This window comes from Gracilinanus agilis, unplaced genomic scaffold (assembly GCF_016433145.1).
Source record: "Gracilinanus agilis isolate LMUSP501 unplaced genomic scaffold, AgileGrace unplaced_scaffold54944, whole genome shotgun sequence".
NCBI classification, from domain to species: domain Eukaryota; kingdom Metazoa; phylum Chordata; class Mammalia; order Didelphimorphia; family Didelphidae; genus Gracilinanus; species Gracilinanus agilis.
Window position 1 is genome coordinate 1 of NW_025390181.1, and position 6,961 is coordinate 6,961.

Consider the following 6,961-nt stretch of genomic DNA (forward strand, 5'->3'; position numbering starts at 1 on the left):
AAAATAAATAAAAATATGAACAAAATACAAATAAATATGTCAATATATTTATAAGAATTTATAAAAGTATATATCATATAAAATTAAGTAAAATTAAAATTTAATTAAATTTGTTTTGTTTTAAAATCACCATTTCTGAATATGCCACTTCCTACCACACAAACTTTTGTTTTTGTTTAAAATTTTTTAAAAACGAGAATTGGGAAAAGATCATTAGTAAAACCAGATTCATTTTTTTTCCTATCCTCTTTCTAGAGCAAAGTTTAATCATTTTGATGTAATAACTTATTTTACTTTTATATATAAAATACTTTTTTACTTACACAAAATAATAAATCTCCACCTAAGTTTTCCAAAGTTATATGGTCCAAATGATCTCTTTCCCTACTTTCCCTTCCCTATCCCCAAGCTGTCAAGCAATTTGACATGTAATATCATGCAAAACATTTCCATATTATTATTCATATTTGTATTCATATTTTGTAAGAATAATCATATGTTGTAATAACTTCTTAACTAGTCTTCTTGCCACCAGGGTGACTCCTCTCTACTCTCTGATTTATCCTATTATAGTAGGCCTGATTTTCCACTTTCAGGAGTATTCTGTTGTCTGCAGTAATAAAATATACATTCTTTATTGGTATTTGCCTCCAATGTACCTTCCCAGCCCTTATTTCCTTTTTTCTAGTTTAAGCAAACTATTCTTTATTTCATTTTACACTTCACCTCTGTGCCTGTGTTCCTGCTATTTTTTGGGCCCGGAATGCCTTCTTTATATAGAGAAATGAGAGATTTTCATGAAGGGCAGTTAGTGAGCAAAAGGGCTTAAGAGTTGCACCAGACTCATTGACCAACCGAAACAGAACTCTTATCATACATGCTGCCTACTTTATTGATATTTTGGGGAGAGAATGAGCCCTTGTAAGAAGATCCTTTATAAAGAAAGATGGGAAGTGTTGGTAAAATCTGTAAAAAGAATGATAAAGCCATAATGAAGAACAATCCTTAAAAAGGATTTCCATTAGTTCCTGTGGCATCAGTGACTCTGTCTTGTGGCCTTCAATGAGTGTATTCAGATAGCCACACAGCTACAAAGCTTACCCGTCTCAGCCTGGACAAGGCTATTCCCCACAGAGCAGCCAATATCTCAGACTATGGTATGGACAAACCCAGAACTCAGCCAGTAGCTATGGCTGCAGCCTTTCTCCAGCTGCCTTATGGTCAGCAATCATCCCAGCCTGACTGTAGCCCCCAGAGCAGGGGCTATGGTTGGCAGCAACAAAGCTCCTACAATCCCCTCAAGAATATGACACATGTGAGTGGTGGCACAGTGGAGGTGGTAGCAGCCATAGTTGAGGGGGATGGCAGTAGGACCATTGGGGAACAAGTAGGGGTGGTGGCTATGGAGCCAGAGGTGCTGTGGCTGGAAGTAACTGGGGGCTCCAATAACTTCGGTGGGCCCTGGGACCAAAGATCACACCATGAATCTGAATGGAAAAATTTATACCATCTTCATCCAAGGCTTGGGTGAGATTGTTTCAGATTGCTTCAAACAAATTGTCATCAAGGCCAATAAGACATGGTAGCCTATGACCACCTTGCAGGGAGATATGAGAGCCAAAAGGAGAGGCTACAGTGTCATTTGATGATCCCCTCTGCCAGGGCAACCATTGATTGGTTTGATAATAAAGAATTTTCTTGAAACCCCATTCAAGTCTCCTTTGCCACTTGAGCAGGTTTCAAGGGAAGACGTGGTAATGGCCTTGGAGGCCTGTGGGCCATGGAGGCTTTGAAGGCAGTGGTGGTGGCAGCTGTGAAAGGGAATTCTTGGTTATCTTTGAGTTCACACTTGTGAAAAGGGAATCCTTTGTTCTCTTTGCCTAGTTGGAGTTAACACTTTGGTTGGCAATAACTTTGAATTGACCCAAGCTTGAACTAGTGGGAGAAGCTTGAAAACCACTTAGTGAATTCACACCCTACCTAGTGCTAGGTGAGNTCTTTGCCTAGTTGGAATTAACACTTTGGTTGGCAATAACTTTGAATTGACCCAAGCTTGAACTAGTGGGAGAAGCTTGAAAACCACTTAGTGAATTCACACCCTACCTAGTGCTAGGTGAGAAGCCAACAAGATACTTGGAGAGTTCCACTCTTTTTTTCCAACTCAAACAGTCAGAAACTTGTCCACACCCTCAGAAAGTGTGAACCTTTTTCGTTGAGCATTCATACCTCCAGAAGGTAGTTCCCACAAAGACCATTCCATGGACAGTGCTAAACAATTTGGGAGCTGTGATTGGCCTCTGTGAAAAGGGTCAGGGACAGGAAACCACTGTAAAAGCCATGAAGGCAGTCTGGTGAAAGGCTGGTGAAGGCTTCTGGAGAAGGAAGTCTGGCTGAGTCTTCTAGCTTTATTGGTTCGTGCAGAAGTGCTGGCTGGGACACAGACCTTGGTGAGACCGCTCTCAGTATCTTCTTTGGAATTCCACGTGGTGAGTTTAAAGACTGAATCTTCCTGAACTTCTTTTAAGGAACTTCCCTTTAATAGAGACTCTGGCCCTCTGACTCTTGGCTGAGGGTTAATTAGATTTACCTAGGGGATCATAGCAATTTACCTACTGTGCTAGATTCCTATTTCCTTATTTCTTCTACCTCTTCCCAGTTGCAAATAAATTCCCATAAAAGTCAATTTTGACTTGAGGTTATTCCTTAATTGGGGAAATTTCCCCTGGCGACCACCTTTTAATATATATGACCTAAAACCCCCTTTTCCCCCTTACACAGCCAAGTTGGATTCCTCAGTGGAGGGGGTGGTGGAGGGCAGCAGTGAGCTGGAAACCTAAAGGATCCTGATCTCACCTGTGAGCATGAGCTGTTCCTAGAGGAACAAACAAACAAGTGTAACCAAGGTGAAGCACCTAAACCTGGTGGAAGTGGAAGCTCTCATATTGGAGTTAATTTTGGAGAGGATCAGAGGGGGCAGCGGTGGCCATGACTGCAAAGGGCACTGAAGCAGAGATGGGAACTGGGAGATCCAAAGAGGTGGTGGAGGGGGCAGAAATGCCTTTCGACCTGGCAAGATGGACTCAAGGGGTGAACACAGACAAAACAGACGGAGTGAGGCTGTTCTGGACAATCTTTTCCTTTCAGATTCTACTTTTTACCCTTTTATTTTGTAGCCTTCCTGCCCACTTCCCTATCCTTGTTTTGTGTTGGACTTTGTAATTATAATCATGCCCCCAGATCCTATTAAATGCCCTTGTTTTAGTTGGGAAAAAAAAAGGGTTCCCAAATTTAAATTTGAGAAGTTGGGGTTGGGCAGAGAGAATTCTAAACTGAAATCTTATCTGGAAGAAGGGAATGTTTTTAATGAATAAAAATTTTAAAAATATAGGAGAAGGGGATGAGGTTGCAGGAGATAGATTAGGTTAGACAAAACAAGGAAGAGCAATATGCTGATTTAAAAGAGAACATTAAAAAAAGAAATCTAACGGAAAGCAATTAAAATCATATATATATATATATATACTGTCTACATTAAGTCCTCTAACCAAAAAGAATATTTGTGAGGAATTTATTGCATCCAAGAAACATTAGAATACAGAGTGAAAAATGAGCAATTAGAACAAAATAGTTGAAATCATGATATTTGATAATGTGACAAAAGTTGAAAATGCTAACCAATAAATGGTGAAACCTTACACAGTGAGACAAACCACAGTAATGGAGAAAATTCAGTATTCAGAACTTGTAGTAGTCTCTGTTGAAAGGAAGGTATATTTTGTCATCTGTTCTTTGGAACCAATATTAATCATTGAAATGAATTTGAGTTCATCCGATTTTCAATGCTTTCATTTGTCATGGTTTTGCTCTTTTCCTCCCTCTACAGTTCATAAACATTTCCCCATGTTCCTCTGAATTCCTTCCATTCATTGTGTCTTATGGTGTATTAATAATCCTGATAGACCACAATATGCTGAAGTCATTTTCCCTTCTATGAGGACATACTTTGGCTCCAGTACAATGGCCATCTTTCTTTCTGCCAATTTAATCGATCTCTTCTATAAAGCTAGGAGTGACATCTTCCTACTCCAAATCAGTAGTGCTTTGTAAATCATTCTCTGCTTTGTATTTCTCATATAGTCGACTAGAATCTAAGCTCCTCCAATACAGAGATTGTTTCATCTTCATCCCGTGACTTCCTCAGCACTTAGCATAGTTGTCTTGAAGCTGATGCTCTTGAGCTGACAGAATTCTAGAATGTCTAGCTGGAGAGGTCTGTGGAGATCATTTAGGCTAGAGTGTCAAACAAGCATTAGGCAACAGTCTCAAGAGAAGGAACTAGAATGTCTGTAATTAATAAATAATAAAAATACAACAAAACACAGATAATGTTAATATGTGGGTTTCTAAGCCACTGGATCTACATTTTAGTGTCTCTCATTTCTGTTTTGAGTTTGACACCACTGATGTAGGCAACCTGGGTGCAGAGAGGTGTCCACTGACTCACAGGTGTCCACTGACTTGGATGGACTTCAAGGAGACAAGAAATACTTTCACTTCCCTCTAACTTTAGCATTTCTTAAATGTATAAATGTAGGCAAGAAACCAGGGTCATATTATGCTTCACATGCATATCAAAGAGGTTCAATTTAGGGAAGATTAAGAATTCCTGATCCAGAAGCAGCTGGGGAGCTCAGTGGATAGAGTCAAGTCTGGAGACCCTGGGTTCAAATCTACCCTCAGACAGTTCCTAGCTTTGTGACCCTGTGTAAGTCACTTGAATCCAATTGTCTAGCTCTTTCCACTCTTCCAACTTGGAACTGATACTTTGTTCTAAGACAGAAGGTAAGGGTTTAAAAAAAAAATCCTAGATAGTCAGACCCTATCTTTTTTATAAATAATGACAGCACAGCCGGGAGAAGTAGATTTGCCAAAATAACCCAGTTAATAGGAGCAGACTTGGGCCTCAACTCCAGATTCACTAACTGCAAATTTGGTGTTCTTTGGGTATTTAGTAATGACTGACAAATGAATAAAAATAGAACCAACTTCCTTCCTGATGTCATAGTATCTTCTGACACCAAGCCTATAAAGGAAAACTTCCCTTCAGAGAATCTGTTGATCAAGATAGTTATCTCTCTGAAATAATTAAGGGAAAGACATTTAAAAGGTATGTATTCCAGATTTTTTTTTTAAACCCTTACCTTCCGTCTTGGAGTCAATAGTGTGTATTGGCTCCAAGGCAGAAGAGTGGTAAGGGTAGGCAATGGGGGTCAAGTGACTTGCCCAGGGTCACATAGCTGGAAAGTGTCTGAGGCTAGATTTGAACCTAGGAACCTAGGACCTCCCGTCTCTAGGCTTGGCTCTTAATCCACTGAGTTACCCAGCTGCCCCCTGTATTCCAGATATTCTAAAATAGAGGACAAGTCAGTGGTTTGGTCCATGTGAGAAAGGATAGGAAAGAGTTCCCAAAGCCCAAGTGTTAGTTTGTCAGGAAACTATGCTAGAGTTGGAGATAGTCAAGAATCTTATTTCTATCTTTGTATCCTGGTGTCTCGCACATGGTGTCTTGTATGCAGTAGGTGCTAAATACATGCCCAATTAGGTAGATTTCTAGAGTAGACGGTTCTCTGAGGGACAGCTGACATCTGAGTCCCTAAAGAGACCTAAGACTTGATCCAAGCCTGTTATCCAGAGTTGTAAGTTGCCCCGGGCACCCAAGATTGCCTTACTCACTTAGTGTCTCTCCACTAGGTTTCTGTACGCTGGTGCCTGCTCTTTTCTTTTTGGGCACTAGGCATGCTGGAAGGAGAGTGTGACATGGGTTTATAGCTAGACCTAGGATGGTTATTTTTGCCTTTTTTGCTTAATAAATGTTTTATAATTAAGAGTTAGTGGTATTTGGGAGTTATCAGCCATCTGGCAACTGCCCATTAGCTGCTGCTAAGGGGTATCATCTCCAGCTGATGGTTAAATGTTTAAATAACACCCAAACGGGGGCTTATATGAGCTATAGCAGTGAATAATATCCATAGTAGTAGCCTAGCTGTCCTTCTGAGGGACCTGTTAGGAGAGATGCAGGCATAGTTTAATGCACCTACAGTTTCTGGGTGAGATAGCTATTTCTCTATGTGCTTAGATGAGCCTTATTGCCCCCTTGGTTTAATAAAGGGCGCCCCCTTTTCTTTCTTTCATTCAAAGAATTAAAAATAAAATACCATGTGGATGAGCCACTTTGAGGAGAAAGCCGCACTGTCCCAGTCTGGCCACCAGATGTCAGTGTTGCCTATCTTTTTTTTTGTTGTTGAAGCGATTTTATTTGACCCATTCCACATCATAACAATTTCCCACATACTTTTATGAAGTTATTTGATCCAAATTGTCTCCCTGTTTTCATTTCCTCCTTCTTCCTGGAGATGATAAACAATTGGGTCTGTGTTATCCATGTTGTGCATTTTTGTAAGAAAATAATCATATAAAACTAAAACATTAAAATAAAAACCCAAATAAACGAAAGTGAAAAATCATATGGTTTATCTGCATTCCAACTCCAACAGTTCTTTCTCTGGAGACTTCTCATCAGTCCTTCATAATTGTGGATCATCGCATTGCTGAGAGTAGCCGAGTCTTTCACAGTTGATCATCCCACAGTATTGTTGTTACTGTGTACAGTGTTTTCCTGATTCTGCTTATTTCACTCTGCATCAGTTCACAGAGGGCTTTTCAGCTCTTTCTGAAATCATCCTGTTCATCATCCCTTACAGCACAATAGTATTCCGTCTCCATCATACCACAACTTGTTCAGCTACTCTCCATTTGATGGGCATCCCTTCAATTTCCAATTCTTGGCCGCCACAGAAAGAACAGCTATAAATATTTTTGTACAAGTACATCCTTTCCCCTTTTTTGGGGGATCTTTTTAGGATACAGACCCAGAAGTAGTAGCATTACAGGATCAAAGGGC

General features: G+C 40.0%; 1 pseudogene; it reads left to right on the forward strand.

The window, feature by feature from the left end:
• The first annotated feature begins 1,049 nt into the window (after window positions 1-1,049).
• On the forward strand, window positions 1,050-3,173 carry LOC123255979 (annotated as a pseudogene).
• The last annotated feature ends 3,788 nt before the right edge of the window (window positions 3,174-6,961 follow it).